The 19786-nt window shown below is 39.2% G+C and overlaps 1 long non-coding RNA gene across 1 annotated transcript in view; it reads right to left on the bottom strand.

Moving 5' to 3' along the window:
- Positions 1-13111: 13111 nt before the first annotated feature.
- The window catches only part of LOC121668534, a 137834-nt gene continuing 131159 nt past the window's right edge, over positions 13112-19786 (bottom strand). The window contains exons 2-3 of the long non-coding RNA XR_006017434.1: positions 15051-15131; positions 13112-14102 (exon numbers count right to left, since the gene is read on the bottom strand). This is a non-coding gene — a long non-coding RNA (uncharacterized LOC121668534). The remainder of the gene's footprint in view (positions 14103-15050; positions 15132-19786) is intronic.

Here is a 19786-nt window from a genome sequence, read left to right as displayed (position 1 = left end):
ACTATCAAAAAAAGCTTCCCGGAGAAAATGAGACAATTCTATCTGTACCCTGAACAGCTAGCCAGTCAGAGTAAAAATTGGCATCTGGTTTATAAAAAAGACAAATTATTCAAAAAATTTGCCCTTGGATCTCATTTGCCCTCACTGCATAATTCCATCACTAAGTGACTGTTACCAATGGGAAGAAATATCTGTACACATTAAATTTGTTAGTTATCAGTGCTCATGGATCATTTCATCGTTTGGTTATACTGATGGAAATAACGCCAAAAAGAGCCTGTGATTTCAATGTTGTTAAAGGGGAATGTTGACATAAATATAAAGAAGAGGAAATATATATGCAAAGCAAAAATTGCTTTTCCCCTGGGCTGGGCAGGAGGGAATGGGTTAAACCATCCAAAAAAATCCATGTCTAACACTTTAAACAATGAAAAGAAGCGCTCAAATTCTTAATGAAATCATGTCCTGAAAAGGATGAAAGTGTTAATATACTTAAGGTTACATTTGCAACACAAATTGCACTGCAGTTGATGGGGAAGTCATTATTTTGGCCACTTTGAGCAAGATCTTTTCTTAGTAAGAGTCACAGTGGGAGTGTTGAGCATGCCTTAAAATGCGAACCTCATGTAAGTTCTTCATTGAGAATCACACACTTTGTAGGCAAAGCAAACAAACAAAACCAAAAACCACCACCCCTTCACCCTCCTTACTCCAGGTTACAAGAATTTGAATAAAGAAGAAGTGGAAGCTGAGGCAATTTGAAATTTGCCTAAAGCCAAGTCAGAGGACTCTCACGAAGGCAACCTGTGCTGGCTCAGGAATTAAATAACTCTGTGATCTCCATTTTCTAGGAACAATGTTGTTCTCTCAACTACACCTTTTTTCCTAGACGAAATTCTGAAATATTCCTAGATTAGTGGGATAGTTGATGTAACATTCTTATCACTGCTTTTAAATAATCTGTAGATTATACTTTTCATTTTAAGTAATTTATTCTGTGTTTATTAGAATGAATAGGCCACATATTTACCTAGACTCTCTGCGTTACATTGATCAATATTTAAAAATTGGAAGCAAACTACTGTTACTTCATTAAATGGCAAAAAATTTGGAAAGAGGATTATTGTTTTTATTGTTGTTATTATTATCTTCAGATACCACTTAACTAAGAGAAGAAATTATAAAATAAAACCCAGGTCCTTTTATAGGTTAAAAATTGGCATTTTTTTGGCCAGACTTTAAATTAGTTTCTTCCTCCCAGTTCATTTGAAAGAGTTGATTTTAACTACTGTATGAAAACAAAATTGCATCTGTTTCACACAAAAATTATGTTTATTTTGGCATAGCTTTCAGATGGAGCTACCCAACAGGGGTCCCACTCCAGCTGAAGAGATGCTCCTCTGGGGCTAAAGCTCCATTGCAGTGAGTTTCAGCTTTCCTTGAAGCAAATGACTCACAGCAGGTTTTATTTCAGCCTTTTATCATTTTGTTTGTTTGTTTGGGGTTCTTTCTGGTTTTTGGTTTTTTGTTAACTTGAATTGTTAGAAGTTTAATTTAATTTTTTTCTGTCCATTTTCCAGCATCAGCCTACTAACCACAGTGGATCTGTGACTGCTTCATGAGCAACAAAAACCCCATTTCAATAGGATACAGGTCTCCAGAAGGCTCTTAAAATAACCACATGTCCTTGAGTTGATCCCAGTAAGCCAGTGCTTATGGTTCAGAGCTCTTAGAGCTCTTAGGTCCTTGCATTGCAAATACATTCATACAAATTTAGGTGAGTATAAGACAGACTTAAAATAATTTAGATTCTGCCTACCAGTTTAAGTGGCCTCTTCTGGGCAGTTAAATTTATTTTGGTTATGAATTGCTGTGTGTTTCTTAGTGTGGAGAAGGTCTGGCATGCTGGTAAGTTCTTAAGGTGGAACCGTGTCCTGATAGAATTAATTAATGTTGCTTGTTCATTATGTTAATACCAATGTGTGTGACAAAAAAAGAAAAAGAAGGAAAAAAAAGGCATGAAAGGACAATTTTTAAAAAATCAGCAGACGGGTGGATCTGAAGGCTTTTCGGTGTGAGGCTGCTATCTGTAGATAGTTATCTCACATGGCAGCCCTGTGTTTTAAGAAGCAGAAAAGTTTTCAGTTTGTGATTACATACATATGGTAGCAGAAGAGGCCCTTGGGGCTGCTGCAGAGACCTCACAGGAAGCTCAGAGCTTCAATCCAGGGCATGGGGGAGGAGGAGGGATGCATGGAACTCAAGACGCAGAGATAGGAAACAATTATCATTCAGCTGGCAAAAGGCTAAAAATGTCCCTCAGCAACATTCCCGGGATACCCCAGGGCAAGACTTGCCAGTGGAGGGAAGACAAGGAAAACGGAAACTAATTGTTTCACCCAGGCTGAATTTCACATCCTATTACAAACTCTAGCAAACCCTATTTTCAGTGAGTGGGTGCTCCAAAACACAGTTTGAAAGAAACAAAAATTAGCAGCAACTTTTGGCATGTTTAATTTTGAGTGACATGCTCGTTGTGTGGCTAACTTGTGTAGTCTGGGTAGAGAAATAAGCATCATATGGGCTAAGGATATGATTTATATACATCTATTTCTAAGCAGGTTTTGGGGCTGACCTGGTGCTTTGCAAAGAAAATGAAGAGTTAATAGTTTAGCCTCGATAATTTAGAAAATATAGAAAGTATCAAAATATTATTTAACAGTGAACTAAATGACTAAAATTTGACATAAAAACAAATAAAGTTTTGAGAAATTAATATTCTTTATTGTTTGACAGTGAAAAATGTTTGTCAGGATCAAAAGTAATCATTAATGCAGTTGGAGAATTGAAGAACCTATTATTTGCACAGCTCATCTACATATACGTCAGCATGTAAAGAGAAAAAAAATATTTCAATTTTTCTTTAAATTTTCAATATTCAATTTTTCTTTAAATAATGCAGAAGTGAAAACAGATCTAACAATGCTGTGTGTGTTGTGGAAGAAAATGAAATTTCTTAGATGCATATGGTTCATGTGGAATATGAAGACAGCCAAACCACCACATAGATTTCCTGGGACAGCCACAATTTTTCTCAATAGTTGCATTTAAGTGTCATTCCTTCTTTTTTAACAGTTATTTGTGTTTCTTAGTGTTCCTAGAGACTGTTTAAACAAAGATTTCGTTTAACATTATTGTCCGTTGTCCAACTATGACAATCTTGAGGCTTCAAGGATAAAATAATTCACCTCCATCTGAGGAAATCTAATGTGAGAAGCTCTACAACAGGAGAGGTTAGGATGAGATTACTGCCCACTTAAAGATACGTTTTTCTTTTCTGCCTCAACAGATACAAAGATGAGGAGTTCTAATATTCTCCATTTAATTGTCAGAGGCAGATGCTGTAGTCAGATGAGGACAAGGTCATCAATTTGAATTATGCATTAACCTCCTAGGACTGTTGTTTCCTTTCTGACAAAAATTTCTACCAAGTATTGTAGCAACAGAAAAATGGAATAGGGATGATAATCTGTAACTTCCCACCATCTACTAAATCACTGTCCATTCACTTTTCAGGAGTGTTTTTAAAAAAAACATTCATTGGACCAGAACGCTTTTGTTTCTCAATGCCCACCTCATATTTGTCTTCCCTTAGCAATAAAAATGCTGAATACTATTTGAAGCTTTTGAAAAAGTGGTCTTCGGGAGATATTTCAGTCTTCTACAGTGGACTAAGATTTGTCACAGGAAGCTGGAAGATTACTATGCTGTAACATCAATGAACCCAACCAAAAATTAATGAATAGTGCTCCAAGAGGCTAGTATTCACTATGTTTCATGATCACCATTTGCAACGCTGTGGGTAAGTCTTGGATAATAATTGTCACAAAACTCTGCTACATTCTCAGTCATGGAAAAACGTGGTGAATTATATTTATTTTTTACTCCAGTGATGTCAGTCCTATATTAGCCGGATGTGAACTCAGTCCCATGAGCCCACTTCCATCCATGTGATCACTAACATGTTTCAGCAGACAATCTCCATCATGTTCTGATGCAACAGGACACTTTATCCAGAAGCTGTGTTAACTCATGGGGAGGACGTGTTCTGACTATGCTTTCTAGACTGAATACTGAAACATTTCTTAGACTTTCTCCTCTGTCTGTTGTGTAATACCATTGCCCCATTTTTATCCTGCGTTTTATCCTACCACCTTATTGGCCAAGAGACCTTTCCTCCACTGCAATTAACTTTAACGTTGGGAACTACCAGTCTTGCTCTCTTGTCTTCAGCATAGAGTAAGCAGGTCTCCAGCTTTGATTTGGAACATTTAATGCTATCTTTCCAAAAACATTCAACCTTATGTTTCCAAAATATAAAGTGTACTTATTGCCCTCCTGAAGATTTAAATGCTTATATCCAAGTACTGGGATGATGCAAGAGGGGAAAAGCTCTTTATGAGCCAAAGTTTGTGAATCTTTTTAAAGGACTTCTCTGGAAAATGGAATATTTCTGAAAAATAACCATGACTATTTTAACTGAAAATTTCCAGCATTCCACATCACCCAGGCTCAAGGGTCATGCTCTCTCAAGTTTGTCACTCCTCTCAGAAATTACCTCTGTTCATTGGCATTTATTTAGAGGGCCTGTTAACTCTTAATGTGGTAAATGTCTCAGGAAGTACAAGTAAGGACACACAGTGAATATAGACACAAGACTGCTGTTATGCAGCCCTTCCACCTATTTTCACTTAAATAATTCATGAATAATAAGCTACATTACATATTTGCCATCCAGGATGCCTATCCCAGATCCACAAGTGCATTATGAGAGACCTCACTAAACAGCATTTTTCTTTCAAGTCCTGATGTGTGAGTAAACGTTCACCTTCGGGGAGATGGCCCAAATTTTTAAGTTTCATTAAACGTGCCTCAGAACAAAACCTCTGTTTCTTAGAAAGGAAATCATATGATTAGTGGAAAAGCATCCTTTGTGCCTAGAGTTCCAGTTTGAATCATTTCCATAGGTAGAGAAATAATTCCCCAGAACCTGGTAGAAATAGCAATTCGAGATACTTAATTTCTCTGCCTGCTGCACTTGTTGGCGCCTGCCTTGTAGCTCCTACACCAGTTGAGTGAGTTACATACCTTTGCAACTCGTGCAAACCCTAAACTTCTTTTCCCTTTTAGCTCTGGAGCAGACAGAAAAGGTATCAGACATCTTAGGGGAAACAGCAGTGAGCCATGTTCTCCTACACGGATTCACTCACTCATTGATATTCTGTTATTTTGGGATATGCTCTGTGCCAAGTGCTCTTACAGCAGCACTGCAAGGCCTTTTTTATGTGAGAACACTTCATGAACTGCATGAAGGAAATGGTAATAGCAAATCACAGAGAATACATATTTAGCATATTTTCCATGAATTCCAGAAAGAGCTGAGGGATACTCACAGTAGCTTGGCTTGTTCAAAGTGAGTACTGTAAGCACACAACTGCCCTTCATTCACTCCCTTCCCAAACAAGTTAAGACCTTTATGCTAGAAACATACTGCTCTTTAAAATCTTGAAGTTGAATTCTGTTGGAATTTGGGGGTGTAGGATTTTGCTTGTTTGTTGGGGTTTTTGTGATTATTTGGTTGGGTTTTTTCCTTAAGAAAACAGGATTATACAACTAGGAGGAAGCATTATAGTTTTCTTGAAGAGCTGCCAAGCACAAAAAACTCAAAGTTAATTTTGAAGTACAACCAGCAGAAAGTGAAATTAAGACTTCATCTCCAACCCTGGTAATATCATTTTGTACCTGCAGTAAAAGATAATTCCAGAATGCAAAATGCAGGCATAGCTGTCAGTGTATGTTCTTTTGCCCAAACATTTGTGTGTGATGATAGGAAAGCCAAAAATGGGTTGACTTTGAGATATTCATCAACATATTTACTTCTTTTGAAATTCTGGGTACTTGCAATACCTAGAAAGTTAGCTTTGTGCTTGCTTTATCTCAGTATTTATCCACTAGCTGACAAGAATACTTTCCTACTTTGTAAAGATAATAATCGGAGTAGGTTTGATTTGATTTAACCCATCTCACTTTTCCACTAAGGCAGCTAGATTCTGGCATGGAATAAACTTCTATTTTCCCATTTAAATCCCACTTAAAAAAAATTATATATATATATATAGGCATTCAGATAAACATTCAGATTTTGAAGTGGGGGTTGTGAAGGAAAGAGATCAACAGCAAGGAAAAGAACAGCCACAGAAAAGATCATCTCTGTACTAAGAATTTCTGCTTTGTTAGTGACATTCAGAAAAACACATATGAAAGTGAAGGAAAAATTTCTAGTAGAAAAATAGATATTATTCCCGTATAACTAGCTAGAGATATGTTCCCATTTTTATATTCATTATGCAGTTATCATGGATTGCTGTGTTATTTCACCACTCCAATATAAGTGACAGCTCTTTGCGTGAGGAAACCTGCCTTCAAACTAGTCCATGCTGTGGTAGAATACAAAACAATATGCAAGTTAATTATGTTCACAAAGTTCTCGCTGTTTTACAGTGTATCAAGACAGTTTGATCTAAAGTTAATTACTCCTGAATTTAACTTCCCAGCTGTGATTTGTGTATTGATTTATAAATAAATCTATAGAAGATGCAAAGATTTAAGGCTTTGCTATGTTTGGCCTTCAAAGTTGGTAATTTTTGCTACTGATTTATGTGACATCTTGCTTATCAGTCATGTCCTTCTAACTATTCAGCTAATAAAATTGCAGTTATTTATTAGGGACTATCTTATATGCATTAAATGTCACAAACTGGCAGTAAAGGTAAGTTAAACCAATTGGTTAATCAAAACACCAACACACTGAAAACAAGAACTTAGAAACTGGGCTTCAGAATGCACAATGAAGTCTTAAACTTGATTTTAAAACAATAAATCTTTGCGGGATTATGGTTTCAGGCACCTGAATAAATCACCTGCTCATTCTACATGCTAAGCATCTATCAGGTCCCAATGGCATGAAGGAAATTTGTTGAAGGCTAAACATTTTTTTAAATTGAGGAATCTTATTCACAAGCCTAAAATAAAGGTTAGAGAATTAGCTGAAAGGATCCACTATTTCTTTTAGTAGCAACATGTGCTATAAAAATAACTATTAACTTCAAGCTTTGTATATTTTATTTGACAATGGGATCTTTAGGCTTGGTTGATCTATTAGCTTCCACTTAGTTAAAATTAAGAAAGAATAAAAGCTTTTATGAAAAATAAATATTAAAAATATCAGTTAAAACATCGCCTGTCTCTCACCACCCACACTTCACAGCTTTGCACAGAAATACAGCTGAAGCACAACACATGAAGGAATGGAAATGGAGTGCGCCATTTTCCTTCTCAAGCTGCATGGCGTGGTGAATGTGAGAACATGTATTCTGAAAAAAAAAAAAATTATAAGCAAAGCACACAATACTCACCTTTGTGGAAAAAAAGTAGGGAAGAAAGCCACAGACTAACCAGCACAGCTGTAGCAATCTGTCTTTTCTAAACTTAAATGAGCAGCCACCTTAAAAGCATCCTGGAAAGAAATGTCAGCCCTTCAGTGGAAAGCTGAAGTAGGTAGTTAAGCAAGGAGAGAATATCTGTAGTAATTTAATTCCTAAAGCTTACTTGCTTGTTAGTTTTATTAGAAAATGGAAGTGAAATGTATAGTCAAGACTTCCTATTTCCCCCTCCCATCCTCTCTCTCTCTCCCCCTCAATCTCATCCTCTTTCCTAAAAAAACACCCACAAACTGCCTGGGACACAGCACACAGATTTTAAGAACTTGATTTGGCAAAAGTATAATTGTCTGCTTATTGCCCTTAGATTTTAGTCAAGGGATAGTAGTATTAACTTGGTTATCAAAGAGAAAATGGAAGTAAATATGGGGCAGCCCTGCAGGGATTTGATCTCAACGGATCAATGATCTCAATGGATCTCTTCCCACCTCAGGAACTCCATGCTTCTGTAAGTACAGTAATCTTCATGTCCTCTGGTAAAAGGAACCACTCACTCCTGTCCACATGGAGCAGGACACTCCTTTCTAAGAAAATTGGTCAGGCATGTGTGGCCTTACCTCATATCAGATAGCTGAGCTTCTTCCTGCCCATCTTTGTTAGAACCTGCAGAGACTTTCACTAAACTTTGCAAAATCCATATGGATGGAGGAGAAAGGTTCACTCTGCTTATACCTATAACTTATAGGTAACCAAAGCAAGTGCTTTGAATTGCCCTCTGGAAGCACTTCCCTCTTTCCATTTGGTTATTGGAGGACAAAGGTTTTGACTCAGGTACTCTGAGGCACAATCAAGATAATGGCCTGATTCAGAGCCTGAAATAGCCTGGTAAATACACCCCACATGAGCAATGGGCAGGCTTTCCTCACCTGGTTGCATAGACAATTTTATTTGTGTAAGTTCATTAGCTCTTAATAAAGAACCTTGTCTAGTGCTGTAAAACTGCTTAGCCCAGCCTACATATAGCAAAACTTTGTAATGAAGTGACTCTCTAACGAGAAACTTTCTCCAGAGCACCCTTCAGATCAAGAGCCCTGAAGGCAAAGGGTGATTATGACAAAATTACACATCACCTAATCAATTAGGTATGATCATTGCAATTGTCCTTACCTGGAAACCATTATGCCCCACATCCCTTTAGAAATTTACTCCTGCAGTCCTGGGTCTTCAAGGAGGTGCTGTGACAGCAATAGATCAGCTAAAAGGCAGCAAGGGGTGTTTAGTTACCAGTCACCTGGGGTGAAAATCAGGAGATTGTATTGTCTCAGGAATATGTTTTTTTTTGTTTGTGACTATGAGAAGTATGTATTTTACCTTGCTGTCCACCTTTAAGTGGAGAAGACTATGCCATCTCTGTGTTGCTAGGAGAGGATAAAGCTCTAACTGCAAAGATCAGATAATGTAACAAAGATGGACACCTCAGAAATTAACACAGAACACTGTGATCTTTGTCAAATTTAAATATTTGATTTCCAAAAGACACTGAATTACCTCCAGAGGGATCTTACAAAAAAATGGTGAGTCAATCAACAGTAAAGGAAAATCTAACAAAATTGAAAGCAAAAATGACATTTTTAGTTTTCCTTGACAAAGATCCAGGGTAATTTTCATTAGCATGCCCATCAGTACTAGATGCAGAGTATTCATCAATATGTCATGGGAGGATGGTAATTCACGCTGGACCAGTTACTCCTTCCCTATGTATTTATGCTCTTTCTTAATTGGACATGCTTAAGCATGACATGAATTTTTCTGTTTTCATACTGTCTTTGCAACAAAACAGATTCTTTACTCTTGGTTTCTGGGAAGGCATCATAACCAGCCATGGGTTTTTTTGGAGGAGCTGGTCTTGCTGGGCATGTAAGTAATTTTGGAAAAAAAAAAAGTCATTTACTAAGTGCTAATACAAATGTAGGAATCTGGCCTCTGTTATTTCTAGCCTTCTGACATTAGTCTTGATAAAAGCAGTGTTCACACTGGGATAGCACTCTAGCTGAATAACAACAGATAGCACTGGGATAGATCTGTTGGCTGTAGCAGAGACAAGATCTCAGGCCTGGAGCAGAAATACTTTGGTCATTCAAGAATACTAGAAAATGAAATTTTTAAGCAGCATCTGAAGAGGAGAGAAGAAAGTGTTTGGAGAGCAAGGATTAGATTAATTTAGAGAAAATATAGTTTCTGTGTGTGTACGGTGCATCTCTGAGGGTACGACATGAGTTCTGAATATGTGTGTGGATTACAGATGGGCAAAATGTGCTGGTTTCAGACCATGAAAGGTTCAATGAACTTTTGCATTGGTTCCAGTTGTGATCCTTAATGCCAACAGCAAAGTGATACAGTGAAGCTTCAGACATTATTAGAAGCTGTGTAATGTCAAACAATGATTTGTAGAGGCGCTTGCATTTCAGCGCTTGAAGGCACTGAGGCCAGGCGTATTTTGATGCCAGTGAAGACAGGAAACAACAAAAGAGGAGCAATGTCTGGGGAAGGGAGAAAAAAGGAGAAACACAGAAGATGCACATTTGAAAGGTTCTGTTCTCAGGAAGATTTCCAAAACCCTTCACAGTACAGATAAACATATATCTATCTCCCTTTAATTCTAAATTAGCTTCTCGGTTTTCTACTGAAGAAGAACATAAAGGAATGTCTTATAAGTGTCAGTGCTGGTAGGATGTCTGAAGTGAAAAGGTGAGGTAAGAAAGGGAGGAGGTTTTAGGGTGGAGTGAGAGGGGGAAGAGCGGAAGGAGTGAAAAATCATCTCTAGTTCTAATTGATAAGATAGAAAGCATGTATGGGGAAAGGAAGGGTGAGGAAAATGGCCTAAGTTTGTTTCCAGAGACTGTCTGGAAGGTAAAGGTAAGTCCTGGCTAGAAATTAAAGAGGTCTGGAAAATTTTACCAGGTGCCAAAAGATGCGGGAGAGGAAGGGGAGAAAAGAAAGATTAGTAACTGTTGTGATAAGGATGTTTCCGCTTCTGAATCATGTCACAAGTGAGTATGATGTTTGAGGCAAGGCATAAGAGAAAACACGTATAGGAAAAAGGCTCACACTTTGAAACCCAAAATATCATATCAGTCCATTGCAGTAACACCCTGATTTCCAGTGAGGAGAATCACTTTGATAGCTTCTCTCTCAGTCCTCGGAATCATTAAGAATTAGCAGATTACTTCCTTCTGTAATTACTTTAATCATATTTGTTCTGTGGTTATCTGTTGTTAATAGAGCTCTTTGATCTTCTTAACTGCCTCCCGTGCAATTAGACAGTGGTGTAAAACACATGGATAATACTTTGCTAACGATGCAGTATTTGCACAGAGGAAGATGTGAGAGCACATGGTAACTCTCTATGAGGTTTTGACTGAAAATGTTGCAGACATATTTTACCATGTTTATTTTGTTGTTAACTGAACATCACGCATAATTGCTTGTTACATCGTTAATTGCTTTGCTTACAGCCAAGAGGTTCAATTAGATCCTGCTAATATTACAGAATGTTTCTTTGTTCTGAACTGGGTCAGATTCCAGCATGTTTATGTGTTGACCCTGTTGCCTTGTTTAAATGTTGCGGTTTTGCAGCAATGACACTTCGAAGAATTGCACTCCTTGCAGCAAGAAACATCACCCAGGAATCTCTGTCCTATTGATATCTGGTGTCTTCTTTTGGGTCATATAATCCACTCCTATATCCTATGCTACACAATTCTGGGTGGTCATCTTCCCTGGAATTTTTAGATGTAGCAGGTGACTAATTCCTGATTTCTTTTTCAGAAGCTGCCATCTTGACCTTCTCACCTGGAATTAAACTACCCAAACAAAGGTATTGCAAAATTTCACGTCCAAACCACCTTGTCAAGACATTCACTCTCTATCTGAAATCTGTTCATGAACTTCAGAAAACTTACAGATGGATGGAAGAAGCCAAATGTCACAAGAACTTAAAAACATGCTTGTGAGTCAGAACAATGGTGCACCCAGATCAGTATTCTGCTTCCAAGTTCTGCACAAATAGATGAACATGCACACTTGCAAGAAGGGCATGAAAAAATGGTCACTAGTGTAATGAAAAAGAGTGAGAAGAAGACAAAGGAGAATATGGAAGCATCTTAGGCTATTCATGTCTGATGGCTAATGTAGGTCTACCTGAGTATAAGAATTTCTTTCAAGACTGAGCATTATGAAGTGATACATGAGTTACTCTGGAGAATTCTGGTAAGGAGGTGCCACAAACTAAGAATTCAGTCCATCCTACACTCCCTGTATATATTCAAATCATAATTGGACTGAATAACTCAAAAGGCATGTGTGTCTCCATGTTGAATAGAGAGGGAACCCATAGTTAATACAGTTCTGACTTTAATGTTTCTGATACATGTTTCAAGCTCCTGGCCTGAAGCTGGTTTCCCAGTATTTTGCCCATCTGGAATGTTTTCTCTGTCAGTAAAACACATAATTACTAAAAGAAGAAGAAGAAAAAAACAAAACCAACAAATCAACCTAGATTTGATTCTATGAGTATTTCTAAATGTACCTTTATAACAAAACAAAATTCCTCAGTGAAGACATGCTCTGTAGCAACATTCCAAGCAGTACACAACTAGTTGTCAAAGCAGTATAATTTATTTTTCAAAAGGCAAGTCTAAATATCTACTAATCGCCATGTTTTTCTGCAGGAGAGACAAGCAAGATTTTTCTCTGCAAGTTAAGGGCAGGCAGACAGTAGCAAGAAAAACAGAGAATTGTTTGTAACTTGAACCAGAATGAGCAGAGCAGTCTTTTATCTGAAATGAATAATGTAACATTGCCCAGAATGTAAACTACTGAGTTTTACAGTGGAGTATTTAAGAGCTGATTTTTTTGTTACAGTAGGCACTACAGATGAACCTTTGGAAAGGATAAATTAATCAGGCCCTTCCCTGAAATAGTCAAAATACACAAATTCCTTGCCTGGATTGTGGAGCAGCAGGAAAGAGTGATATTTCATTAATTTTTAATTAATATTTCTATACAACAGAGTGGGGATTTTGTCCTTTCTTTCCTCCATCTTTTAAACAATACTCCTCCTTTCAGTTAGAGGCTTTCTGATCAGGGAAATTTGATTGCTTTTATGTTGTAGATGGACCTCACACTCTGTCAGAATACAGAAGAGGACACAAAATGTAGGAGGTAGTATACTGAGACGTTGTGATTTTGTAGTAATTTTATCAGTGTTGAACCTGCACTTTGTTGTGTAGCCTAGAACAGATTCTGCCAATATAACTCACACCAATGCCAAAAGGGAGCTCTAATCCAATGGTGTCATTCTTAAGTGCAAGCTATGACATTGTATCAACATGGCAGAACTTAACTGAGGTTATTCACCATCTCTGTGCTTCCATGGTGGGTTCTACTGTGTCTGCTGCTTCGACAGTAGAGTGTTTCAGGTCTTCCATCTGGTATTACACTGTTTTTCACCAGCTTCTCTTCAACAAAAGGCTAGACTGAACTACTCTAAACAAGAGGTCAGCTGGACAGAACCTCATTGGTTTGCAAAGTAATCAAGTCACTGGATTTTATATTAACATATTTCCTCTAAATGCCATACCATGGAATACAGTAAGTGGGATTCCAACTGAGCTGATGGTTTTGCTAAAATATGAGGATACTCCTAGTGCCCCAGCTATTTTGCAGATCACCGAATGAGTGCTGTTCTGATAGACCTAAATCACTGTAGCCAGTGTGTGGAACAACGTCTCTGAGAACAAAATCTGAAGACAGCTGAAAGCAGGCAGGGCAACAAGCTTTTTGTTTATGAGTCTAGTGAGCATGATGGATTCTGTTCTACAGATTCCACTGGTTACTTCAGCTCCAGGCTGCAGTAAACATGAAGGTGGGTATTTTCCTGAAGGCCAGGTATTGGCCTGTTATTCAGTGGATAACATAGTATAATTAATTTTAGTATAATTAATTTTGGCAGTAAGAGGGTTCAAAATGAATTTAAGCCTTCAGTTAATCCTAATAGGTGCTGCTGAATCTATTTATCACCACCCCTTGCAACTGGCAGCCAACACAAAACCCTGTAGTAAATGCAAAACTGGCTGCTTGCCCACAGAACTGGCAGGCTCTGAGACACTGAATGAATGAGAACATGAAGCAAGCAAGAGAACTTTGATTTTATATGCAAGAGCCCACTGGAGCTCCAGCAAAACTCTGTTGTGTTCAAATGTCCCTGCTAACACAACACAATAAACTGACAAGACACAGCAAATCCACTTGACTAAAAATAAAACTGAAATCCAACACAATATGCTTGCAATTGCAAGATGAGCATTTTTTCAGCCTAAGAGAAACTCTGTAATTATTCCAGGGATAGGATGGAGGCAGAGGACAGGAAAATTGGGATGGCTGGATTATTCATTGCAGTCTGTCCTACTGTTTGCATTATACTTGGTTTATGTTGTCCATCTTACTTGAGAACTGGATGAAGATTTAATTTGAATGGAGGTTGCCATTTCCATGGAGAAAATCAGTAATAGTTGTGCTTTGCTTGGATTCACAGGTAGCATGCTGAGAAAATGGAAAAAAATCATTATATTTTATTTTATTTTCAGAAAATAGGTATTCTTGTTTTTATAGTAGTGCTGAGGAGTATCAAACAGGAGTAGAATTCTATAGCCAGATACTGCACATACAAACATTAAAAGAGAGGTATGAGGTATAAGCTATTGCTTTCTTTATGCTACACTTGATGGGCAGAGAATGACTGATGATTTGCTCAAGATCACACTCAAGAAATACATAGCAGAGCCTAGAACCAGACCCACGTACACTAGACAGAAATGAACCATGATCAGGGGTTGCAGCTGATATCCAGTAAATCTAGGTCTATGGCTCCAGACTTTCACATACATCTACATGTTGTTTTTTAAAATATCTCAGCACCAATCACTAAATTAATTGCTGCCTAATCTCAGACTCCGGATGATTCTGTTTAGTCCATGTAATACGCAAGGGAAGTCTGAGGTAGGGGTACCTGATGCTTATCTACCTCACTTTACCTATTACCAGGAATGAGCAAATGCCCTGAAAAATTCAAGTTGTTTACTCATACAGTCTCAGTCACATAGCAAACATTTCCAAGAACTTCCTGAAGGTTAAAATAACTGGTATTTTCAGTGTCCTAATGATGGGAGGAAGGAGGACCTTCCAGTAACTGAAGGACCAACTGAAAACTTCTGTTACTTGTTGGGATTCAGGGAACATGACATAAGTAAACAAGAAGTGCTACTTTCTGAGATATGCTCTGTATTGAAACTCAGCTTTTAGTCCTAGAACTGTCACAACTTATTTTTCATTAATAGTGTCAATGATGCATAACTCATCTCCATCTCAAGAAGAGGGAATAGTCTAGCTTGGATTTCACTTTCTGCTCCACTTCATTTCCTGGCTGTATATAATACTGAACCTTCTAAAAATAGCCTGATAATTAAAACACATTATAATTTCCTGACTCACCATCTGGATTTGACCTACTTCTGGATTAAACTTTGACAGCAGCGGGGATGGTGTCCAGGATCTGCTCTTGCAAAAAAACACCTGCATCATAGAAGAGAATTACTTAATGTGAGATCGTAACATAAGACAACACACTGGATTGCTGAGTCAGTTTTCAGCACATGGAAATGACTGGATCATCAAAATTCCTTCAAATTGGGTATCACATAAGAGGCAGCATCACCATTTGAAGTAAAATAGTCTTCTTGGACTGTGTGAAAGGTTCAATTCTCCATATGAAAACACTTCCTATGCTAATGAAAAATTTCCCTTGTGACTTCCTGCTGACTCCAGTGTGGTGACTCTTGAGCCTTGTAAATAATGAAAGAATTCCTTCATCCAAGTAAAGCCTTTCCTATAAAGTATACCTCATTCAAGCCTCCAACAAAAATGTTTCTGCGATAATGAATACTTGGTTTCAGCTTCTTAGACTTCCTGATATCCTGAAGGCTGTTTAGCATGCTGCTTTTGTCCATGCCTCCATGCCCTGGAGATCTTAGTAATTAAGCCAGAAGGATTTATTAAGGTTTCCTAGGGTGGCCCAGCAGTATATTTGAGGTGACAGTTTCAGATCAGTTCCACTCCTCTGAAGCACATATTCAATGCACACACTTCTGATCAGAGAGAGATGACAGTACCAGAAGTCTGTATGCTTCCTTCTCTCATTTTGTCACAAAATTGCTATGGGTACAGGTAGGTCACATAGAGAAGCAAGCAAACCATAGATATACAGTTCTAGTTCCTATCTCTTTTACTCCATCATAGTAAAGATATCATGTTAGTGCTAAACTGAGCAGCTCTCCATCATGCAGGAAAACAGCACACTTATCTGGAAGACACAAAACTATCTGCTAAATTTTATACCCTGACACTGAATTAAGAGCTCAAATGATGACTTACTGATTAGTGCTTTGGATAACTCATGTGCATGTGGTGGAACTTGATGGTCAGAGGACAAGCTGAGGGCTACAGAAATCAACAAGTCTCTCTTGGTGAGCACAACAGGTTATGAACTACACACTGAAGCTGAGTAATCCAGAAAGAGCTCAGTTCTGATCTAGCCACTACCATTATTGTCTTCTTTCCAAAATAAGGACCAGGATGCTGTGTTTGGGTGTTTGCACTTCCCACCTTGCTTCCCAGGCATTTCACCTTGCATGGGGCACCCACAGCTTCTGGGATCTATAACACTTTGAGCAAAGGTCAAAAATCTCAGTAAGTCTGCTCAGTACCCTCAAGGTGTTTTAGTAACTTTCCAAACACCAGTTTGTAATGTAACACCCATTACCTAAAGGACAGGGGAAATATTTGCTATTTTTTTTTCCTTTACCAAATTTCTTTTTGACCGCTACTGAAGAGAGGAAAAGATATATGCTCAAATGCCTTTTGCCCTCAGAAATAATGACATTGTAAAAGTCTGGGATCTGGAAAGGAGTCATGAATACATCAGAGGCTGGAGACAGAAGGCTTTTCATCAGTGTGGCTGTTCCCTGACTTCTGACCACACATGATATAAAATGACAGGAGTCTGTCTTTGGAAGAACTCTTTTCTTTCTTTATCCTGGCAGGGCAGGGAAAACTCAAGACATCTGGTAGAGGGATACATCAGTGTGGTGAAGTGGAGGATGAAATCTCTGTCAAGCTTGTCACTTCATGGGGCAGCTAGTCATGTACAAATCACAGTCAGTTTACTTCTATTTGGGATCAGCTGTTTACATTAACGATGAAAAATGTCCCTGAGTGAGGGGAAAATGTTCACTCAGAGACACAGGCACAGTGTCAAGGGTTTGGCTGGCCATGTTACAGGCTCCTTGGGGACTGGGATCCTCAAGGAGGCCACATCCCTCAGCATCTCCCCAGAGTGTGCAGTGAGAAAGACTCGTAGAAGCCCCAGACCTCTACCCTAGGAGGTCCAGCTCTCCTTTTGGGCTGCATTTTCCTATCCTTGATGGACACAGCTGATCTCTCAGGTTCTAGAGCCACTGATCTCTCACAGAAACATTGAAGCCCCTCTGCTTCCCTTTGCTAGTCCTCCCCAACCCTGGCCTGATCTCTCACATGATCTCAACATCAGCATTTGTCTCAGCTGATGCAGCAGGAAGTCAAAATGGACCATCTCCCTGTGTCAGCTACAGAGGAGCTGCAGGACTTGGCTTGTCTCTGATCTCTACTGAAATAATGTGTTTGAATTAGGAACAGAAGAACCAGAACAGATGGAAGAGAGTAAAATTAACAGTATGCAGAGCTGAAAGAGAGTGTGACCTAGCACTCACTCTGGTGAAACATCTGTGGAAATGAGGAGGTCATTCAGTTCTCAGTATCTTCACTACTCTATGCATAAGGATGACATCCATTCACGGTGCTGTTGCCCATCACCTTCAGACAAAGACACCAAATGATGAACTTTCAAGTTATTTGTATTCTGATTGGCAAGGCTATCCTTCTGCCAAGAGCCTTTCAAGTATGTCCTAGCTGTCCAATTTATTTTGTCCACATTTAGGTATTGATTTTGCTCTCTCAGCACACATAGTTCTGTGTGACACTGAGAGACATGGGCATGCACGCTCTCCCAAATATATCCCTTATCTCTTAGAAACTTAGACCTAAGGGAAGAGAAGAATCTAGATCACTGACAACCAAAAGAATGTTACAGCACTTTCTGATGAGTGTGTGGAGCATTGGTGACCAATCTTCCTTTCCAAGCTGAAGCAAACTTTCCCACTGCTGCAGCAAATCCACCCTCTGCTTGCTCCATTTGCAGCTACCATCACTTCTTGCACTACTTCCTTCACAGGATATTCTGAGCTGGAAGGTGCCAGTGATCTCTGACAAACAGGAGGGGGGGCTCGGACAAGCATTCCAGGAGCTTTTATTAGTTTATCAGTCTCACATACAGAGTTGAGACAAAGTGGGTACAGAGCTCACACTGTCACAGAGACATCCCCAGATTTCCTGGTTGCAAAGCAACCTGAGGCCTGCTTCTATTTCTCACACCTAAAATCCTTTCCACCTTTTGTGATTCCCCACAGAAGGGACACTGAAGGACCATTGAGTCCATTCACTCTTAAGTGAATGGCCCAGATGGGGGTTGAACCCACAGGCCACAACCCTGGCATTACTAGCACCATGCTCTACCTAGCTAAGCTAATCTCAGGGTCCAGTGTATAAAGTCCACAGAGGCAGTAACTGGGATAGGGATGTCCTGGGGTGAGTACCTAAGGTTATGAGAAGATGCTTAGGTTTGTAAGAACAGCTGAAATACGATGGAAATTATTTTCCTTGATCACATTTGTTGCTTCACAGAAATGTCAGATATGTGTCAATGACCTAGGAGGGACTGGAAAGGAACTTCATTCTTTCACTCCTTGCTGCATGGTGGCAGTCGTATTGTATTTCCGTTCACATACCACCTGAGAGTCTAATTAGCATGTCTTTGTCACAGCAGCTTGGTGTTAATGGACTGACTGGGTTAGAGTCAGAAAGGAATTGGCTCCCAAAATAGAGGAACTGCTGGGATTTGCCCACTGGTTTTCTGGCCTTCCTTTGTAACATGACTTTCTTTCAAGAGTCGTTTGGTAGAGATGGAGCCAGTCCTGCACTGTCTACAGTCTATTTCCCTGCTCACTATGAGTCCAGAAGCTTCAATCTCTACTGAGTTCAGATAGTTCACTGGAAAAGTCTCACACTGCTTATAAGTATAGTACCACCTGTCCTTGAGTTTTACAGGCCACTGGAACTTGATGGGATTCTGACATTCAGATCTGATTTTCCATGCAGTTTATGAGCAGTTGGACCCATGATTATTGGATATCTCTAGTGTCAACACAATAAAATGGATGTGATAAAATGAAATGAAAAACCAGCAGTGCTCTGTCAAGACCAGCCTGGTTACCACATAATAGGAATTAGTCCTCCACAAAGAGTTTTGCTTCTGTAGTGCTCAGAAGAGACCTTGTGGCTAAGATAAAGCCTAATTTGTTTAATGGTTTTCATGCCCAGAAAGAGTAAAGGCAGGCTCTATCCATACATCAGCAACTGGACCTCTGTAAGCCTTTGCTTGGAAAGAAAAATTAAAATGGATAATCATCTTTTTGTCACAAGATTTTCCTGCTTCCTCTCTTTTCTCAGGGCAGTCAGCAGCACTTTGCAGCTAGTAAATCTGTTTGGCAGGTAATCTGCCACCCATAGACCAGATGCTGCCTTGGCAAGGTTAGCTTTCCTGTTGCCATGGCAAAGCTCAGGCAGCCAAATGACATGGATGCTATGGCATGTTGCCAAGGTAATCTGATGGCACAGGCCTTTGTTAATTGAAAGAGGAAAGCAGGCTGGTGCGGCCTGCTTTTCCCTGCCAATCAAGGCTGAACTTTGAGCAGGGCGAAGGACTAATTAACTGCCTCCACCAGCTGTTGGCTCCAGCATGCCAAATCTGACAAGTGGCCAGGGCCATGCATCCTTAACCCTTGCTGTCTATGGAGGAGAGGCAGCAGTTAATGAAGCTGTTGGAACACGTGTAAATTTTGCTTTTCTCTGAAAGACTGGTAGAAAGGGAAAATAAGTAAAGTGGTTGTGTTCCTCCTGAAGAACTGCAAACGTGTTTGGTTGGCTCATGATTCCCCTTTGAACTGGTGAAGCTGTCAGGACACAGCAGCACACAAGTCATGGATATACTCTCCAGGTGCCTTGCAGAATAAAAATGT

Source organism: Corvus kubaryi, unplaced genomic scaffold, assembly GCF_017639235.1.
Source record: "Corvus kubaryi isolate FWS band 111438036 unplaced genomic scaffold, C.kubaryi_AGA036_p1.0 37385, whole genome shotgun sequence".
In the NCBI taxonomy this organism is placed as follows: domain Eukaryota; kingdom Metazoa; phylum Chordata; class Aves; order Passeriformes; family Corvidae; genus Corvus; species Corvus kubaryi.
This window is presented reverse-complemented; position numbering and strand designations above follow the sequence as displayed.